We start from the raw sequence: 20,964 nt of genomic DNA, 5'->3' as shown, positions 1-20,964 counted from the left end.
CTGTTCAACCATTCAGTGGCTGCTTGTATTGTGCAGCTGTTATTCTGCTGCTGAGAACATCTTGCTGTCGACACTGAAGTAGTACCTGCAGGAAACACTGGCACACTGAGCTGTTGGGGAGAAGCTGACCTTGGGGATTTGCCAGATCCCTGCACTGAGAGCCGAGGTATTTTCTCCTCCCATGCCTTTCCTGTTCTAAAATCCTTGTAAATAAGTAACGATTTTCTGTTCCGGGATTTTCACACGGTGGTGTCTTCCCAACGTGATGAAGGTCTGTGCTTCTCGTCTTCCAAACTCACCTCTCCGAAGGTGACGGCAGGGCTGTGATGGGTGACAGCAGCACTGTGCTGCCCAGGTGCTCGGCTGGGGGGATGTGGGTTTCTTGCACAACGGCCCTTTCTTGGCTGAACCCACGGTCAGTGTCTGGTCAGCCTCATCTATTTAAAGTTGGACAAGCAGGGATCCCAGTGCTGGTGGAGAGTGTGCTTTGTTTGCTTACGAGTTAACAGGAAATTCAACAGTTTCCAATTGAGCACAAACGACTGTGTGAGGACAGGGTGAAGGAAGCGAGCGGGGTCAGAAATAAGCTTAGCCTCATTCAGCCTCCAGTGCTAAATTTGGCTCTGTGCAACTGGGGGTACAATTCCCACTGTAGTTCAGGGCTGAAATTCTTCTAAGCAATTAATGCAAATGGCTATATTTTTAGCCTGACATCCTAAAGGAACAAGACTTGTGTGATCATATTGTCTGCGTATACGCTGTTGTCAGCTCCCAGTAGCTTGGGAGTTTTTGGGTTGACTGAGCCCAGGCTGCAGTATAGTGGTTTTCCAAGGTCCCTCCTGAAACCAGGCGAGCAGGTGGAAGAGTGTGGCTTCAGAGAGGCAAAGGGCACATGGGGAGCTCTGTCCTTTTAAAGACATCAGTATCAGGACACAGATTCCTCACAGCCAGGCTTTTACTGGTTCCAGTGCTTGTTTAGTAGTAACGTTTCCCTATAAATAAACAGAACGTTCCTGCTGTAGGGTTGTGCGAGGTTGAATTTGGTACGTTGAGTTTCACAGCGCCCGACACATCCTATAACATAAACTAGCAGACTAGCTGGTGCAGAATATTAATTTCATAAGGTCTGACTTGCTGGCTACACTCCCATTGACTTTATTAAATTAAATGGCAGTTTCGTCTGCCTACGTTTTTCAGGATCCAGACCTACAGTGTGCATATTTTTAACAGTTTGAGAATATTACAGTGCACGGCTCCTGATCTTTGCCATTTGGGGTACTAACATTGTGTGCCTTGTGCGGGAGATGTAACCCCATCAAAATAAGACAGTATTAGGAAAAAAATGCGTGGTAAAATGCATGGAAATCAATGAATGACTGTATGCAAGCGACAGCAACGTGTTGGGTAACAGTATGGCAGGCTGGTAAGTGATATGCCAATGTCAAATATCTATTGTATGTGCTCAGGACTTAAATGTTCTCATCTTAAATATTTGTGCTTTGTTTGTTGCTTTTTCATTTTTTCAGTTGTTTTCGAGAGGAAGGATGCTGAAGACACATCATCTATCTTTCTGACTGGATCCTTTAAATCCAGTGGGAGTCTTTCCACCGACTCTACTGAGAACTAATCTGATCCCTCATTTTAAAAATTAACCTGGTCTTTCTTTTGCTTTGAGGTGGTGTAGAAAATATTTAAAACCCTTGAAAGTACAATTTCAGGCTGTAAAACAGAACGCTGTAGATCCCCTTCTCGTGTGGAATTGATTTGATGTCTGGGACTGCCAAATTCCAGTCCAATACAAATTGCAACAGCTGAGTTACAATTTTTAAGTCAACCCTGAAGATGAGGGATTTACAACGGTTTCATGGGAGGGATGTTTATCTTCACAGCTGTATGAAAATAGAGGTCTATTCCATTTAGATTTATCTACCCAACTCCCATGAGGCACGTTAGGGACGTATTGCGTTGGGCTTTCTGCGGATATCCTTGATTCCTCTTATTTCTTGCAACTTCCCTTCCCACTGCCTGTGCTTCTGCCCCAACTCTGTCCTTCTCATCTCGCTCTTCTTCCAGCCCACCCTGAGGCTTAGAAGTCTTCTCCTCTCGTTGCGGGCCGTTTGCCAGCCCTTTCTGATGCAGCCGTCCACTGAGGTGTGCGGTTGTGCTCTGCAGGACATTTTCCTGTGCTTTCGTAACAAGGTTCTGTGCTGCAGACAACAGACATGATTACTATATAAATCAAGGCACACATAGGAAGCTGGGCCCAGACTCCAAATCCTTCATCTCTGAAACATAAGGACAGTTCTCACGCACAGGCAAAATTCCCTTGGCTCAGTAAGTCCCCAGTTTTTTTCAGTTTGGATCTCGCAAGAGCAATGTTCTTTGGTGGACCACCTGCCCTCCCACCCATGATCTAAAAGCTACTTTCCCATTCACTTATGATTAAAATGCATCTCTGAGACAACTACAGCGGTTGCTGACATGGAAGAGTGCATTTAAGAAAGTATTCAATGTATTTTAATGTATTTAGATGGCTTGTGATCAGAGAGGTGCTGACAGAAGTGATAGGAAATTGTCTTTGCCTCCAGTAGTGACCCACAGGACACCAACTGTGAACCTATATTTGGATGTGGCCATAGTAGTGGGGCCTGCAGTCTCCCCGTGAGCCAGCGGCTGGGAGGGCAGTGTCATCGCCTCGTTTAACACGTAGCATCAGTTGATACGCAGAAGACTTCCTTGTGTCCTTCCCTCTCCTTGAATTATTTCTGTAAGATGAAAAAGTTGATGAGTTAGTAAAGGAACAAAATAACACACACCCATGAGACCCAATTTCCAAGAGCGGACTCCAAATGAAAATGAGCGTGATACACAACGGTAGCTTTAATGATGTGTTTTCTTACTGTTTTGATTCCTTCCATCTGGCTTATGTCCTTCTCTTATTTCCATTTTCTTAGGAATCTCCTCTGAACCTTTTCCCTTTCTTCTCCCTTTGTCCGAAATTGCCTTCCTTCCCTTCTAAAGATTCCTTTACACATATCTGCATCTGTCCTCCTGCCTCACAGTCTTTTTACAGCTGTATTCATTTTGAAATATCCTCCTCATCTTTGTATTTTTTTGCTCTGTCTCCCACTTGCCAATTCTGTCTGTCCCTCCACACCCGGATGCCATGGCAGCTCTCCCTACCTCACCTGCTTCACCCATTCTAACCTCCAACTTCCCTGTTTTCATATTCTCTGTTCTATGCTTCCCGGTGCCCTGTGCTCACATCTGCTCCCTTTTTCCCCCTCTTTAGCCTTCCTCTTTCCTGTTTCTTTTCCAGGTTCTTCCATCCACTCTGTGTAAGTATGGCTGTACCTTCAGCCACTTCTATTCTTTAGTGTGGGAAATCTTTGTAGGAGTCTGAGAGTAGGCTGTCATCTGAAGTGTGAAATGTATTTTGGAGGTTGTGGTGGTGATTCCGACCTCCTTCCCATATTAAGCCCACTCCTGGTGTTCAGCTCAGAGTCCTTACAGATTCCTGGCACTGGAGGCCGTCAGAAGTTGGTTCTTCCATTAATGGATGTTACTGGATCAGTATTGCCTTGAAAGCCTCACAGTATGAGAACAGATTAAGACAGCAACCACATGGCAGTCAGATGTGGAGAGATGCAGCCAACATTGGCACAAAGGGTTGTTGGAACTTGTAACGACCTGTCATCTTTTGACATCTTCAGAGATGCTCAGGTGTATTTGTGCCTCTTCTGCGTTGGTCTTCACAGTAGTTTCCACAGGCCTATAACATAATCCCTGTAGGAGCACTGCTTGAATTATATCTCTCGCCATACCTAGCACTTGACACCATATTGGCTTGTACAAATGCCTTAGTACCTGCTTCTGCAACTGCTTGCCATAGTGAAGTCAATGGGATTTCTATATGCAGAATGAACGCCAAACTCCACTGCTTTAGAGCATAAAAGCTTCCCGGGAGTAGGGACCACATCTCTCTGTGTCTGTACAGTGCCGAGCACACAGCTGGTGCTCAATAAATAATACATGTATAGGCTTGGTAAGGAGTGACTCTTCATCTAGTGCAGCTGAGGTGAAACATCTTTTTGTAGTAAGAGGCGATGTGTTATCACTTTGACTGGTCTATTTTATAATTTAGGCTTCAAACGATGAAAGTATATTAACCAGCTAGTTCAGGGAAAGCTCGTTTACACCGCCTGCACACAATATGTCCCGTGTTTCAAACGACAGGAAGGATAGCTAGTTCTCTACAGCCGAATGCATAGTGATTAAACTGTCTGGGCACCGGCAGTAGGCAGCCATCGAACAGATCATTATTAAGATGGCTATAATTACAGAGTCACAGCAGCCCCTTGCAGTGCACTGGTAATCTGCTTTGAAGACTAGGGGCACAAAGGCCCATCTCCTTTATACGTTGAGGCCCAAGCTGTGCAAAGTAGCTGCAGATTTTTGTGTTACGTCAGTTGTGTCTTAAGCTGTTAACTGCTTCTGTCTGCTGTTGGGAAGCTGGCCTGTTTTCCTGGCCAGGGGGATGTGAGACAGAAGTAAGTGCTGAGTAAAAGGCTGCTTAAAAAAAAAAAAAAAAAAAAAAAAAAAAAGTATAGCTATGACACCTCCACAGGAGCTCTCATGGTATTGCTTTAGTCATTAGCTGAGTGGATACTTGAGCTTAATCAGTATCAAAGGGACATACACAAAGTCATCTATTTCATTAAGCTAATTTGCATGACTCGGCTTACCAAGAATCAAATTTTCATGTATTGTCCATCTTGCTGTCAGCAAAATAAGGGGAGGGGGAGGAGTGAATGGGAAGCACTGCAAGACTGAGATGTGGTGGTGTTTGTTCCTTTTTTCAGAGATAACCTGCTAGTCTCTCAGGAGCTGTCTTTGCTTTCGGATACCAAAGATACTGAGTAGTAATCTTTATAAAGCTTATTTTTAGTAACTTCTACTTGAAAATCCAACTTACAGAGCTTTATTAAGTGCAAGATCTTCAAAGCAGTGCGTGGTTAGGCTTTTAGCCGCTGCTGCGGTTGAAGAGGACGGTAAGTGTTGGTTTGGGAGGAGGCTACGGCAGGATCAGACTAGTTGACTGAAATAGACCTTCGGCCTCCTCCGGTCCCCGAGAGACATCAGTGAAGTGTTTTGTGTGTAGCTTCACACAACATTGCAGTCCCAAGGGAATTGCTGCTGCTGTTTGTATCATACCAGATCTGGCTGAGGCTTTAACAGAAAGCTGTAATGTGCTGAGATGGCTATTCTTGTTCTTCTGTTTTGTCCCTGGTGCTCGTGACACTGTCCTCCGTCCGTACTGGATTTTCGTCTTTCTATCTTTCTTTCTTTCTTTAAAAAAGGAAGGTACTATTCAGTACCTCCTTTTCATTACTGCTAGAATTGAAAACTAATGACTCTTGAGTGAAACCATATTCTTTTAGTTATACCATCTGGTAACTATTTGCATGTTAAACCTTCAGTTTGTCCAAGACATTGTGACTGAGGTTTGCTTTTAAGTGTGAATTTGTTGTGATGATTAGATTATTCTAGTTAAGCCCAGCTGTTGGAGTCTGATAATTAAATGTAATTTAACTTGATTGATTAGACAGCACGATGGAAAACTTTCATAAGACAACTGAAAAAATGTGGGGCATCATTTCTCTTGTTATTGAACCAAGTCTGAGTGGTGAATTCTGCAGTCCGTTCCCAGACCCTGCCCAGGGTTTTTCAATCATCAATGTTTCTAAAGTCTGCTGTTTAGGAAAAAGATTTGATAACAACTCTTTTGTTATTCAGGTAACTTTTGTAGGTATAGCTAGAAAAAAATGTATCTCTGACTGACCAGTTTGTAATGATGGAAAAACTAAACAAATGCATGATTATGAGTAAAATATTTCCAGTGAGATGAATCATCATGTTTGCGCTCCTTGAACTGCAAAACTGTCCTCCGAAGCCATGTCTCTGCTGAAACAGAAACTGCAAGAAATAACTCATCTGTCTTGGGGAATGCATCCCATGGGCGTGCATGTCTGTGTGATTCAGTTTTTAAGGACTTGATGCTGGACTGGAGATCGGCAATTGCATGTGTTTATTCAAGCCCCAAGCGTTGATCTGAGCAGTTCGGGATGTTGGAAGTCAGTTATTGTGGATGTTGTTATGCTGTAGAAACACTGTCAATATTTTTACAGTTTAGTAACTAAAATGTCTGCTTAGAGAAGGAACAGGGCCAAAGAAGACTTGTGTGGTTCAATCAAGAGAACTGCAGGTGGGAACAAGTTTTTTGTACCCATAAAAATTAAAAAACCCACTTTATCCACATATGTGTCTGTTGCCTATGTGGACTGTAATCTTTTCAGGAGAAGGCCTTTTTTTTTCTCAAAAATTGCACAGCACCTAGCATTCCTGGGGTAAAATACAAGTTTAGGAAAAAGTAACCAAAAGGAGCTCCAGTGCAGTAGTATCTTCTGCCAGTGAAGATGCCTTTTTCATTCTTTCTGTTGGTAGCACTACTTTAATCTCAACCAGTATTTTACCATACGGGTTATGGCCAGAACTTTGTTATTGCACCAGAGACAGAAAATATGTTACAGTCTTCTAGTTTGTATCTGGGTCCAGCCAGCAATAGAAGTGATAGCATGGACAGGACTGCGCAGGACATCGCTTTGTTCAACTGATGCAGGACATTGGCTGACTGTAGATGATGGGCAGTTGGTTTGTAAGAAAGCAGCATCAGTAATCAAATTGCTATTGTAGGAAGTTGTCAATTCATCTGTTGTGTAGGTTTGCAGAGTCAAAGAGAAAAGGGTCTAAGAAGGAGGAAAGGTGGAAGGCTGCTTGCTGCTGAACAAGCTCAAAGGAGAGGTTTCTTATCCTTGCATTCAGAACTGTGTTACCTCTGAAGTTGTATCTGGTTTTGCTAATTAGAGCTGCTTTATTTCAGGCCTGTCATAAAGGAGAGCATACCTTTTGTCTGCGTTTACATTAGAAATACCTTGAAAGCAGCATATTGGAAATGAAATTTTTTTATAGAGTTTGTGTGTGTTGGTTTGTGCAGCACAATCAATCTTACTTGAGAGAGACCTGGGCAGGAGGGCCCTACGGAGGATGTGTGCCTTAGCATTTTTATCCTATTGTGTTTGACCTTGTGTGTTTCTGAGCATGCAGAGCAAAAGAAGAGACTGAAGTGGAAGTTGAGATGAAAATATTTCTGTCCTCATTTGTGTTTGCAGTCAGGCAAAATTCTTCTGGATGACTGTGCCCTGAGGAACGCACATTAGGGCGACGTGCTTTGTTCCAGGTGGAGGGAAACGGTTCTCTTTGGCCGGTTGGGGTAGAGGAGACCAAGAAGGTTGGCACAGCAGTTGATCTGTCTCTATGACAGAAAAAGAAAGAACATGCCTGGTGAGCTCCAGGAAGAAGCAACTTGCTCTCTATCTTCTTTATTGTCCAATCCCTGGGAGAAAGCTACGACATCTCTCTCTCCTGGTTTCTCCGTATCACACTGGCCTTCAGAGCATACCAGCATTCAGCTAAGAGAAATAATGTCACAAGTCAGCTTTATTAATATGTAAATTAAGAGGTATATTCCAAGTTTAGTCATCCTCTGATCATCAAGAGCTGTTGTTTTATTTATGTGGAGCACTAGCGATCTTCTTAAAGCTGTCCAAAACAGGAGGGAAGATACCATCTGTCCTCACGAGCTTGCAGCAGAAATAACGTTCTCAGCTTTTGGGGAGCGTAAGGGTGTATGTGAGTAAGGGGAGTAATCTGTTCTGGTGTAAGGAAAGCCAAATCTGTTCTTGTGTGAGGAAAGCCAAGTCCTTTTACGAGGGAGAGTCCCTGTATGTAAGTGCCAGGAAGGGAAGGGATTGTGGGGAGCTCCTTCGGATTCGGAAAGGAAGCGTATGAGCATTTCTCACACCCTGTACGAGGGAGGCGTCGGATCCTTTTTTCAGTCTCAGAAATGAATTCTATTCTTTATAAAAGCCCTTTATTGTAAAGCATCGCCAGTTTGCAACTTCGTCTTGCTAGTCGTAGGTTTGCGTTGCCCGTCCTGGCTGCACGGTCCTCCATGCAGACCCTGTGCCGGTTGTTTCTTCCTGTCTGGGACAGGAAGTAGTAACTTTTAAGACACCAGGGAAAAAAAGTATGGTAATTTGCTAAGGGAAAAAATAAAATGGTTTCTAGCTGTACAATAAGGAGGGAAGTTGTGGTAGGCACCAGTATTCAATGAGGCGATCGTAAATTATTCATTAATTTCCACCTTTTTTCCCCTGCTTTTTAAATACTCAATATTCAGGTTTTTTATTTTTATTTTTTTGTAATAAAATTGTTCTTCAGCATGTTCCAAGAGTGCCATTTTTCTGTGGCTGGACATGTTTGTGACTCTATGTACAGTAAGCATAGCATGCTGGTAAATGAACTAAATAAGGTCTTTCTCCTTTCTGGAAGTTTTGTTGAGAGCATGGGGAAGCTCTGGGCTGTTTGTCCCGCTGAGGTACCTCTATGGCTGGTGTATAGGAAAAGCTGTTGCTGACAACCCTGAGGTGAAGCAGATGTCAGGTAACAGAGTCCCTCAGAGCTTCCAGAAAAGATTTTGTAGTTTAAGCGCTTTCTTTGAAAGTTACATTTTTCCATCAGAAGATGAGAAAGGCCTGAAGCAATGTCTTTCGGACCTCTTCATTGCTGCAAGTCATTGAGAGAAGTCTTCTTCCAAAAAGCTCTTCCATTGAGCCATCACAGACCCTTTTGTAGGTGGTATTAGTCCTGTTGTTCAGGATACCAGAAATTATCAGTGTTTATAGTCATAAACACTGATAATAGTTTATAGTCATAAACACTGCAAAGTCGACTTTTTCACAAGCACTGGTTGAATATAGGGGCACACACGTGCAAAGAATAGTCTCTTACTTAAAGCTGATGTGGTGATGTTTACCACAGAAGAATAATACCCATGAGATTCTGTTTTGAATTGCTCACAGGCAAATTTTAACAAGAAGAAATACAGCATGGAATGTGACCAAGAGCATCTGATTTGCTTACTCTAATAAAGCAAGAATTCAAACTAAAAGAACAATTTCTTCTTTTAGAAGATTTAAGTATAGCCTCAAATCTCACAGGAAATTTGGATGTGGTATTTCCGTTTCCTCACATTAGATGGGAGACTTTGCCCAAAAGCTGTATCAAGTTAGTAGAATTTAACTGAGTCTTTATGTAAGGATGTGTGCTTTTATGAGGATGAAAATATTAAATATGTACAGTTGTCTGTAATTGGAAGTCTTATAAATAGGTAAAGCGACATCACCCATGAGCCGATGCAGAAGGTAGGAGCTGTACAGCAACTACAGGTCTTTCCGAAGTCCAGTTGGAATCAGTACCCCTCAATCTGGCGGACGTCAGCATCGGCATTTCCACTGGCATAAATAAAAACAAGCCGATGCCCTGTGGTTGTAACTGCTAACTGTGTGCCCTGTGTGCCTGTGCTGCAAGCCGGAGTGTCAGGGCTCTGTGACGCGAGGAAGCGTCATCTGTGAGTCATCACTTAGACACGGAGGCAAGGCGTGACGTGAGGCTGCCGGGTTGGAGTCCGACTGAGAACGTCACACCTTGATGCCAACTTGGATCTCTTCAAGCTTTTCTAGCGAATTCAGCATGGTACGTGCATACAGCCTTCAGTATCGTTAAAAAGTAATTTGATTTTCTGGTTTAGTGTCTTTTGTGCTTTTTTCCTCTTCTATCTGCTGGCAGGAATTTGGGCCTTGGCTGTAAATCAGCTCCTGGCAGCTGATCAGCTGAACGTCCACGTTATTGAGGCCAGCCCAAAGTTAGAGGAAACTCTCTGCAGCATTTGGTATAAATCCCATAAGCAGCAGAACTGCAGAGTAAGAAATAAGAGCAGCGGTTTGCCAGCTATGCCGTCTTGCCTTCTTCCCTGTTCCTGCACAGGAATTTCTGTTCTGTCAGGTGAACTCAGAAGGATTCATTTGGGTTCAAAACCACCTGGCACACTTGTTGAAAACCCATAACTGTATGTGCTTAATCATCAAGCAATCTTGCTGAATTCGCATAGATGCACTCAGCTAATGAACCATTACTTTTCCTGCATCCCTCACCTTTAAGGAATGAAGTTGCAGGATGTGGGGAAGAAGAGGAGGAGGTTTGGGAATAGGTCTTTGCTTGTCTGAGAAAGCCTTAGTATTTCAGCTAGAGCCAAACTTTCTTCAGTGAACCCCAGAGTGAGAGTCTTTCTGACCCGGTGCTGGTGGATGTTATTTCATTGCTGGGATGATGCCTGCCTTCTCTCTGCTGCACGCAGCGTGTTTTTTTTTCTGCTCCACAAAATTAGCTGGGATATTAGTAATGATGTTTTCAGCATCAGTCATTAGCTGTGTGCTGGTGCCACGAAAATGACTTCTCTTCCCGTGTATCTCATTATTTGCGGTTGGAACCTGAATGCAGCCTGTCATTCCTAAAATAGCCGTAGGAAGTGCGAGCCGTATAGAAACGTCTTTGTCCTGCTGCGGGGCTTTCGGCGGCATAGCTCAGCCTGCCCCAGCACAGGACCTGGAAACAGGCTGCTGTCTCATCTGGGGGACAGTCTGGGTTGTCCTTGGCAAAAACTCTGCACGTGGTATCAAAAAGGCAGAGGATATTTCCCGCAGAAGAAGAGAAAGACTTTGCCTTGCTCCACCGACGAGCTGGAGAACGGATTAGAGGCTTTTCCTATCCATGAGGAAGCTCATCCATCATGCCCCATTCAGGCAGTCATACTCAGTGGGCTTATTCTCTCTTGCTACACTGAACCTTTTTCTCCACAGCTTTTCCAAAGAAGTAAAGCACATAATAACAGAGATACTGCTTTTGTAACTTGTACTACAGGCATTTGTCAATGCTGCTTTGACTTCCTTTTCTATGCCGCTCTAATTCCCTCATGCTGTGCTAAGAAGCAGGTGTGAACAAACGTGTAAGAATGCTTGTATTCTTCAGTATGTGGGTGAATGTGTGTCAGGAGAAGAGAGTAGTGTATTTATGTGGCGCAGGGGCTCATCTCTGTCTAACTGTAATCTTTTTCACTTTTTCTGACCCACATCACCTCGATTTTAAGTTTGCCCTTGAAATCACATCAGATAGTTCATGTTTCCTCTCAATAACAGACCTCCAGTGATTAAAGTGATCTTTCACTGTTCTATTAATTACAGGAATTGCGATTTTTATATTCAGAGGTTAATTGATGATATCTGCATATAGCATTTTCCCTTAAAATAAATTGAATTACAGTAATTAACCTTATGTCCAGGTTAACAGACAATATCATTTGTCTCAGCAGTATCCTGGAAGTAGGATTTTTCTCATGTGTCTATTGGTTTCTAGCTTTGCTTTTTATTTTCCTCGTAACCCTGAAGTGGTGGAATGGAGAGAAAAGTGAAAAATGTGTCATGTTGGCATGTTGAGGTGATCCCTTTACTCTAAAGACGTTATTGAGGATAAGGTACTTTCTTGTATTAACTTGTCCGTGAAGCTGTTTGGATTATTTATGATGTAAAATTTGGGAATTTGTTGGGCGTGAATCCAGGCAGAGCAAAGCTCAGAGCATGCCACTTGCAGCTAGCAATTACTAGCAAACTGCAGGAACTGGATTATTGCAAGCATCATGCTTGTCTCAGAGGAAAAGCAAACTACATAGATTTTCTGTCTCAGAGTCAGATTTATTCTGCTCCTTTAAGATTTCCAAAAATATCAGCAAAAAACATTGGGCAATGAGAAGCAATCATGAAAGACAGAGATCTATGAAATTTCTCTAAAGTTTTAATAAAAAAACCTTTCCTGTGATATCTGAGCTTTTTAAATTTGGGTGAATGTCTATGCGTGTATGGGTGCATGTGAATGGATGAATGTCTGAGGGAGAGAGATGTCAGAGGCAGTGCTGAGAGACAATGTTCCCAGTTAATGTGATTGTTTTCTTAGCACTTGGGGTCTTCTGTATTTTTCCCCTACCTGCTTGTCCTTATCCACAGGCATTTTTAAAATTTCCCTCAGGGATTACATTTGTTTTGTGGACGTATTTCGTTTTTGCAGTAACCTATTTCATGGTCTTCTGCAAGGCACAGAGAAACTTGAGAAAACAGATTTCATAAACAAATTGGGGGCTAAAATTATAAATACATATTGAGAACTCTTTGCTCACCTACATTTTTTATCTATCACACGTAACTTACCCTGATGAGTTTGCCTGGTTTCCGGAAGGAAAAGCTTTACCCTTTTTTCAGCCTGTAGGAGTTAGCTTGCCTGACCACAGCATGTCTGCACGTCCTTGTGCTGGGCAGCCTTCCCCAGAACGTGATGCCGATGTTTGGCCTGAGTTTTCCTGCTACCATGACTAGACTATTGCAGTGAGGAACAAACGATGGGCTCTCCAGAGGTGGCTCTCAGGGTAAACCACTTTTGGGTAGTATGAGGTCCACCGCTGGAGTAATTCATACGTAAATGGTAACGCCTGTCCTAGCATTCTCAGTGTTACGGTATATTTCATTCACGTTTTGAGGGCAGGGGCATAGTTTGGTGTTGTATCAAACCGTTGCATGCCAAAGTTGAGTGGTGCCTTGGGAAAAATGCTCTGACAAAACTTGCCGTTTCACTCAAGGCAAATGAAGCCAGGTTAATGTGTCAATTTTTGCACAAGTGAATCTAGGGCCAGAACTGGCCAAACTGCACAAAGGCTAAGTAGTGTGCTCTAATTACTTAACAGCTGACTTAAATGTGAAGGCTTGCATTTCTCTACTGTTTCATCACCCTAAAGAATAGACATTTTTGTTTCAAATAAAGCAGACAAGTTTCCTGAATTACACAACCAAGGTTCATGCATTAAATGCATGAAGGTTTCTTGCATTAACAAAAAGCAAAGGAGAATTGTCTGTGATTACACTGAGCTTTAAACACTGTGATGTGTTCTATGGAATCCTAACTTTTTCTTCACAGTTAACCTATGCCCTCGTATATCGATCTGCTCTGTTATGCAGATGTAAGAGGACTGGAAATTAAGTTTTTCTTCCTGGTTAGAGGGTGAAGAAGGGCTGCAATCCATTTAAGTATGTACCAGCAGTGAAAGGAAGCAGATGCTAAGTATCTGAGGGAATCTGACCTGAAGAGTTGGCTAAGCTGTAGGGATTGTTTTAGGATTACTGCCTGATCCTAATGTTATGTTTACAGCAGACGTGTGGCAGCTGAGACGTCTGCAGGACTGCTTCAAACTTTTAATCAGTGAAAATTGTCGATATGTGAATTGTGAAAATGTATCAGGCTTCATGTTTCCCCTTTGTTATCTAAAAAGGGAGGTGAACAAAGGGAGGCCACGTTTCTTTCCTGTTAACAGCTTTGGGTCACCTGGAGCTACGTAATTTTTATTCCATCTATTGGATGAGAGAATGGAAGGTCAGTTGACTGGCACTGATATTTCCCAGGCAAAGTGAGGGTTGGGGAGAGTAATGGTGTTGCTGGTAGTGTATCTGTTTTCTATTAAGCATGCTGAGATGAAACAGCAAAGTATATATTAGAGATGGCGTTCTCTCCTGTCAAAAGGCAGTGATTGCTACATTTAGCTCTTAAATCAATTCAGAATCTTGACAGAGGTTTGCTGAAGTCCCACAGATAATCAATAGTGCTATTTTTATCTCTTAAATGAGTGAGGCTTTTAAAAATAATAAAGACATCTTTGTAACGACTGACCGAGCTGTTCCAGAGTTAGGTCTGTTGCTCTGTGTGGTTGGGGGTGGTGAGTGAAAGGGATTATTTAGGCATTGCCTTTGTTCCATTCTGCAGGTTTATAACCCTAAAATAAAATCGCAGATGTTTCTGGCAGTCATCCTCCAGGCACAGATGGCTTTCCTCCCAGTTTTGGCAAGCCCAATTTCAGTATAAAATTGAGCAATTATTAGAAAGTGAAATATTGCATGATAGAATACCACTGCCACCACCATCAACACCGTGACAAATGGAGCGTTTATTGTTTCTGGTGCCGCGTGAGAGAGCTAGTGCCACCACCTTACCCCTTCCTCTAAAAATTGTACCTTTGCTGCTGCTGGTGGTGCACAGACAGAGGGATGGAACCAAGCAGATGCTTCGGCGAGGAACTGTGGCCATTTTCTCATTTGCGTTGGCTCTATATTTCAATGCAAATATCACTGAACAGGTGGCTGATGAGGCCCCCGTGGACTGTTTACAGTAAAGGTTACAACCAAAATCGATAGGCCTGAGATGCTTCTAATTCCATCTGGGAGATGTTCATCTTCCATCTGACTGTTCCCTCTCCGAGAAGCAGCATCCCATTAACGCCACAGTCGTCGGGGATGTCTCGCTCAGGTCAGCGGAAGTTTTCTCCTATTTAAGCCTCCGTTTGCTCTTTGCGTTTTCTTTCCACGGGGTCGAGCAGTGATGTTGATCTTGACGAGACAGGTTGCCAGCGTGGAGCATGCTGAGTTTTGCCTACTGACTTGACACCTGCTACTGCTGTTCGGCAGGCCGGGGCTCGCCAGCGCTGCCCGGGGGTTGTCCAAATCTTTTCGGCTTACGGCTTACTGAAGCAGGAGGTAGCGATGTTACGTCTCATAGCTAATACTACCGTGCGTCATGTGTGGTCTCATCAAGTTGCAAACGAGGGGAGAGGAAAGCTGGTAAGGACTCACTTTTACACAAACCTGAGCAAAATAAGTGAGCACCGCTGAAACTTGCGTGAAAAGTGCTCTGTATTTTGGCTGAAATTTTGTTTTGGACGCACATTTTTGTGAGCCTTAGTGGGGAGATCCACATGGTCTGTGTGTCTGTGTTTCATCAAACTAGTAATGAAGTTTGTGTTATTCTTTTTAATGAAGGTAGATGCTGTTGACTACTATATGAGGCAAAATCGCTCTCATCGGTGTCTTTCCCTGGGGCTTAATGGTCACGTCTGGCGTGCAGCCCACAGCAGCTGGGCAATGAGTAAGCAGTACTGAATCCAATTAAAATGGTAGTAGAGCGTGTGTAGCAGAGGGCACCCATGCACTACTCTTATGGTCAGGGAGAACTTCTTGATACGCACAAAAATGAGAGGGAGCGTGCTTCATAGCCATAATTTAGGGTCAACAGGGATGCTGGGCAGGAGGGACTTCCCTCGGGCACTGCCTCCATCTCTTCACCAGCATCAGGATCAGCCCCTTGTTACTGCCTGTTTTGAAGGATTGCAAGTGATTACCCCAGTGCATTCAGGCACACGCCTCTCTAGCATAAGGGCCAGCTACCTGGAGTGCTAGAGTGCTTTTTTGGCCACATTAAATGAATGGCCAGCTGTAGAGACAACAGGAGCAGGACAGGAGAGGAAAGATGAATGATGGCCGCACCATCGGTCACAAAAAGATGTTGGAAGTTGGTAGTGGTGATGGGCACAGAGCTGGCATTGAGTCTCTGAGGCCACCTGCACCACTGTTCAGGTGACTGAGCAGCAATTGTTAGAGAAAGGACAACTTGAGCAAAAAGGCTGGCCATCTCAGACAGTGTCCTGCCGTGTGCCAATTCCATTGCCATGTCTGGTGCTCCATGCTGCGTCTTGCTGGTAGCCACTTGTGTCTCCTCTCTCTCTCACTCCCCAAGCACCCACTGAGCTTCTGTTTGCTCACATCTGCCTGATCCCCTTGACACTGCTCAACCAGAGCATTTTGCACCATCCCTTCTGCTGCCGGTGCAGCCACGTGAGGAGGCCAAGCAGCGTGCTAGCCCCCCACCTAAACAGCCCTAGACAAAGGATGCTCTCCTGAACAGCTCCACCATGATGGCTTAACTTCTGTCGTTTTCTGGGAGCTGCAGCCTGCAAGTTGTATTCCTCTCTTTTTGTTGTTGTTGCTGCATTATTCCTAATTCCTTTCTCTGACTTGCACAGAACTCTTGTCTTTCACTGTCTAGGAACTGTGAATTTAAAGGGGTAAAGAGCAGTAATGGCGCCTTCCACTCAGAGATTTCCACAGGCTTAGCCAAAAGAGATGAAGGATGCTTGCCAGCATCACATGGCAAAGCTGTACCATGGCAGGTAACAGTAGCCAGGTCGGCCGACTGGTTTCTGTGCTCTACCTTCAGCATGGCAAAGCATGTGCTGTGTAGATCAATATGTTCTTTTTTTATGTATGAGCAGATAGATCTTGCTCTGGAAGTCTCTTTCGATGAGACAATGAAGTAGGACTTGAGTTTCCAATTCACTTGCATGCTTTTAAAGCGTTTACCACAGGACAATCTTAAATCTTTTTGGTACCTCGGTTGTGCAGCTCAAATTGGTTGCTTTTTTTTTTTAATCTCTGCTTTTTTATGGTCCTTTTGTTTTTCCCAGGGTACGAAATGCTGAATGAGAAGGGCTATTTGCTGAGTATTTCCAGGGTCAGTTCACAGAGGCTGCTGCTTTTCGTGTCATGCATTTTTCCTTATGCAGTAGTTGAAATTCATCTGGCTTCAGTTTTTACTTTCTTCATTGTTTGGTTAAATGCTGTTCCTTCTTACTAGACTTACTGTCCTTTTGAAGAATAAGTTATTTCTACATGTTTGTAGAAACAAAAGAATTTGTTTAAGACGGTCATGGTTTTTTATGACCATTAGGTTTTCTGGTCTGGCTTCATGCATAACACAGACCGTTGAATTTTGTCTGTCAATTCTCACATTAAGCTTAATAATTTGTGGATCGAAGTGCAGCTGTCCTGTGAGAGCACAATCCATCGTGGTATAAAGAAGGTTTGTAATAAATGAATATAACAAGATCTACCCATTACTGATCAGGATTACTGTGCCATGGGAAAATTCTGACATGGTTACATACTTTGGTTTTACTTGAAGTTACGCTGAGGTTAGCTGAACATGAAGTGAGGCCAAAGCAACAAGATAGGAGGTTTTCTAACATGAATGAGCATCCCGTTCAAAACTGGAAGTTCGTCATGTAAAGTTGGTTACTGTCTCCTCTTCTTCCTTGTGACATAGTGTGATTATTGTTTTACTAGATTTCGGTATGCATGTCTCTTTTATTTCGTGAATGGATGAGATCACTGAGAGCTTATGGGTCAGGGTTAAAATGAGGGCAGGGACAGGTGACATAGTAGTGGTGGTTTGCTACAGGCCACCTGACCAGAAGGATCAAGTGGATGAGACCCTCTGCAAACAGATACAAGCAGCCTAACGTTCATGAGCCCTGGTCCTCATGGGGAACTTCAACCACCCCGATATCTGTTGGAGGGACAGCACAGCAGGGCATAAGCAAAATAGGAGGTTCCTGGTATGCGTTGATAATAACTTCCTTCTCCAAGTGACAGAGGAACCAAAGAGGAGAGGTGCTTCGCTGGACCTTGTTCTCACCAACAAGGAGGGGCTTCTTGGGAACATGAAGCTCAAGGGCAGCCTTGGCTGCAGTGACTATGAAATGATGGAGTTCAAGATTCTTAGGCAGGCAAGGAGGGCACTCAGCACTCCAGCTCACTACCCTGAATTTCAGGAGAGCAGACTTCGGCCTCTTCAGGGATCTCCTTGGTAGAGTACAATGGGATAAAGCCCTAGAGGGAAGAGGGGTCCAAGAAAGCTGGTTAATATTCAAGGATCACCTCCTCCATGCTCAGGAGTGGTGCATCCCAACAAAGAGAAAGTCAGGTAGGAGCACCAGGAGGCCTGCATGGATGAACAAGGTGCTCCTGGACCAACTCAGACACAAAAAGAAGGCCTACAGAGGATGGAAGCAAGGACAAGTAGCCTGAGAAGAATACAGAGAAATTGTCCGAGCAACCAGAGATCAGGTTAGGAAAGCTAAAGCCCTGATAGAGTTAAATCTGGCCAGGGACATCAAGAGCAACAAGAAAAATTTCTATAAATATATCAGTGATAAAAAGAGATCTAGGGAAAACATAGGCCCTCTCTGGAAGGAAACGGGGGACCTGGCTACCCGGGATATGGAGAAGGCTGAGGTTCTCAATGACTTCTTTGCCTCAGTCTTCACTGGCAAGAGCTCCAGCTGCACAGCTCATGTCACAGAAGGCAAAAGCAGGGACTGGGAGAATGAAGAACCGCCCACTGTAGGAGAAGATCAGGTTCGAGACCATCTAAGGAACCTGAAGGTGCACAAGTCCATGGGACCTGATGAGGTGCATCCGCAGGTCCTGAGGGAACTGGCGGATGAAGTTCCTAAGCCGCTATCCATCATATTTCAGAAGTTGTGGCAGTCTGGTGAAGTTTCCACTGACTGGAAAAGGGAACATATAGCCTCCATCTTTAAAAAGGGAGAAAAGAAGACCCAGGGAACTACAGGCCAGTCAGTCTCACCTCTGTGCCTGGCAAGATCATGGAGCAGATCCTCCTGGCGACTATGCTAAGGCAAATGGAAAATAAGGAGGTAATTGGTGACAGCCAACATGGCTTCACTAACGGCAAATCCTGCCTGACTGATTTGGAGGCCTTCTATGATGAGGTTACAGCATTGATGGATAGGGGAAGAGCAACTGACATCGTCTACCTGGACTTGTCCAAAGCATTTTGTACTGTCCCATACGACAGCCTTGTCTCTAAACTGGAGAGACATGGATTTGACAGGTGGACCACTTGGTGGATAAGGAATTGGCTGGATGGTCGCACTCAAAGAGTTGTGGTCAACGGTTCAATGTCCAAGTGGAGATCAGTGACGAGTGGTGTTCCTCAGGGTTCAGTACTAGGGCCGGTGCTATTTAACATCTTTGTTGGTAACATGGACAGTGGGATCGAGTACACCCTAAGCAAGTTTGCAGATGACACCAAGTTGTGTGGTGTTGTGGACACACTGGAGGGAAGGGATGCCATCCAGAGGGACCTTGACAGGCTGGAGAGGTGGGCCTTTGAAAACCTAATAAAGTTCAACAAGGCCAAGTGCAAGGTCCTGCATGTGTGTCGGGGCAATCCCAAGCACAAGTACAGACTGGGCGGAGAATGGATTGAGAGCAGCCGTGAGGAAAAGGACTTGGGAGTGCTGGTGGATGAGAAGCTCAACATGAGCTGGCAATGTGCTCTGGCAGCCCAGAAAGCCAACCACATCCTGGGCTGCATCAAAAGAGGTGTGGCCAGCAGGTCGAGGGAAGTGATTCTGCCCCTCTACTCTGCTCTTGTGAGACCCCACCTGGAATATTGCATTCAGCTCTAGAGTCCCCAACACAAGAAGGACATGGAGCTGCTGGAGCGGGCCCAGAGAAGGGCCACAAAGATGATCCAAGGGCTGGAACACCTCTCCTGTGAAGACAGGCTGAGAGAGTTGGGGCTGTTCAGCCTGGAGAAGAGAAGGCTCTGGGGTCATCTTCTAGCAGCCTTCCAGTACTTAAAGGGGGCCTACAGGAAAGCTGGAGAGGGACTTTTTACAAAGGTGTGTAGTGATAGGACAAGGGGCGATGGATTTAAACTGAAAGAGGGCAGATTTAGATTGGATATAAGGAAGAAATTTTTCACTCAGAGGGTGGTGAGGTACTGGAACAGGTTGCCCAGAGGAGTTATGAATGCCCCATCCCTGGAAGTGTTCAAGGCCAGGTTGGATGAGGCTTTGGGCAACCTGGTGTAGTGGAGGGTTTCGCTGCCCATGGTGTGGGGGTTGGAACTAGATGATCTTTGAGGTCCCTTCCAACCCTAACCATTCTATGTTTCAATAATAATGATAATAATAATAACAACAACAATAATAATTTGTTCTTATCTCAACCCATGAGTCTCCTTCCCTTTTCCCTTTTAATTCTCTTCCCCATCCCCTGAGGGTGGGGGAGAGTGAACAAGCGGCTGTGTGACGTTTAGTTGCTGTCTGGGCCAAGCCACGACAGTTTGCAAAACTTTTATTTGAAGACAGTTCCTGTGCTCGCTCGGTATCACTGTCTAGCTACTCCTGCTTCATCAGACACAGCGTTCACAAGCACTTTTGATTTGAAAGTCATTTCAGTACAGTTGCAAGTGAGAACATTTGCATCACTCCCAGGAGCCCAACCAGACCTGAGTATTTGCTGAAAAGGAAATTTGTCCTAAAAATAAGTGTGACCTTCTTGAATCAGCACTTTTCTGAAATTCCACTGGAACAGTACAGCTCTTTCCACCATTGTAAGAAAAACAAAAGTAACCTTTATGTTTTAATAATTGCCTCCTAGTAAAAAGCTGCCTTTGGATGCAACTTGAGTCCTACTCTATGTTACTTTATTGACACGGGCATTGATACAGGTGTGTAGTCCACTTGAATTTTTGACAGATCAAAGTAGACACTTTCCACTTACTTTACATGAATTTAAACAACTGTATTAGCAATAGAGCAATGGAAAATTATGCTTTTTGTCTCTCTTTTTTCTCTTTTCTTCCCCAGAAGCTACCCCTGAGAATGACAGAGAATTTCATACACTTAAAAAACTACTAATCTGGTCTTTTTTAGAAGGCAGTTCATTTATCAGTTAATTATTTTCAGGTAAAAGAAAAAAAGATCTTGCCCGATAACACATACATAAAATGACAAAGTAAGCGTGCTGGGCATTGTTCGTTTTCCTGGAAGCTGTCTCCCATATTTGTTTACGTGGAGCGGTACTCATGTCTGAATGGGAAGTAGGGAATGACGGTGCAGAATCACCCATGGGAAAAGATTTTCAAGCTCCAGAGTGGAGTGGCAGTGATATTTCTGCAGTACCATAATGCTTTCCTCATAGCATACACACGTTGTTAGATAGTGGATGATGTGCTGATCAGGAGTAACAGAAAGCAGCTATTCTTACGCTCAGAGTCTCACTGTGAGCCAAGTGGTTTGAATTGTCAGCCTGTGGATACTGTGGATGAATAAGGTTCAAGTGGAAGAATTGGATTGCCTGATAAGTTCTTCCCGTTAAACTGTTGCTCCTCGCATGTGTTTCAGAAGAGACTTCTGCGTTGGACTGTAGCAATTTCAAGAAGGAAAGAATTTCCATCTATTTGTGTGTTAAGATAAGGCACTTTGTC

Source organism: Tauraco erythrolophus, chromosome Z (genome assembly GCF_009769465.1).
Source record: "Tauraco erythrolophus isolate bTauEry1 chromosome Z, bTauEry1.pri, whole genome shotgun sequence".
Classification (NCBI taxonomy): Eukaryota; Metazoa; Chordata; class Aves; order Musophagiformes; family Musophagidae; genus Tauraco; species Tauraco erythrolophus.
This window is presented reverse-complemented; position numbering follows the sequence as displayed.